This window comes from Eschrichtius robustus, chromosome 5, assembly GCF_028021215.1.
Source record: "Eschrichtius robustus isolate mEscRob2 chromosome 5, mEscRob2.pri, whole genome shotgun sequence".
NCBI classification, from domain to species: domain Eukaryota; kingdom Metazoa; phylum Chordata; class Mammalia; order Artiodactyla; family Eschrichtiidae; genus Eschrichtius; species Eschrichtius robustus.
The window spans coordinates 11,752,752-11,753,837 of NC_090828.1; positions in this window are offsets into that span (position 1 = coordinate 11,752,752).

Below are 1,086 nucleotides of genomic sequence, written 5' to 3' on the forward strand. Positions count from 1 at the left end.
TCCGCGTCTGCCTTAAGCAACCAACTGTGAGCCTTGGCAGCCTGCCCTCCAGTGACCGAGGCTGACATCCATGTGCTGCTTTTCTGCGGTGTCCCCTTCTTCCCCGCACTTGTGTATCACAGGGATCTCACTGCAACTGCCACTTCCTATCTTTCTGTCCAGAGAGACAACACTAGTCTAGACATCTAAACCAGCCACCCGTTTTTGATTTTCTGGACGACAGCAAAGGTACAGATTACTGGCTCTGACTAAGAAGGTGGCAATCAGACGTCTCTGGTCCACTGGGGAATAAACTCACATAAAGCAGTGAGTGGCCTTTATACCTATAATCATTAACTCCCAGGTCTTTATATTTTTATTTTTCTTGCCCTAAAATGTTTTGAGTTCAGTAAGACTATGAGGCCATTGCCATTCATGTAAGATTAATAGACTCTACAGTATCCTATGTAAAGGATGCTGCAGAGAAAAGGAACTTCAATCAGGACTCTAATGATACCAGCAGGCAACATTTTGGGAGCATTGCCCAGGGCGCTCTGCCTAGTGCGTGATCTGATTGACATCTGATACCAGTTCTGTGAAGGAGATGCTATTATTAGTCCCTTCTTCCAGATGAGACAACTGGGAGATGAAGAGGCTACAGGTGGTAAGGAACAGAGCTGGGGAATCTGAACCCAGGGGGGTTGACCCATGCCATATTCTCAACCCTATGCCCTGAGTCACGATTGACCGGCTCTGTGGGCTACCGAGACATTGGGGGAGAGAGAATGCACATCTCCTGCCCCCATCTCGTCACTGCGCTGCAAGGATGTAATAAAATCCCAGCAATAGGCATAACATGGTTGTTCATGAAATCAGCTGGGTTGGCATAGTGCAGTCCACAGGTCAAATCCAGCCTGCCCTCTTTTTCTGTATAGCCTGTGAGCTAAGAATGGTTTTCATATTTTCAAATAATTGAAAAAAAAATCAAAAGAAAAATAATAGTTTGTATCATGAAAATTATGTGAACGTCAAATTTTGGTGTCTGTAAATAAAGTTTTGTGTTTCATCACTAAAATATTTGTGGGTATTTGTTTTCTGTCTTGTTGT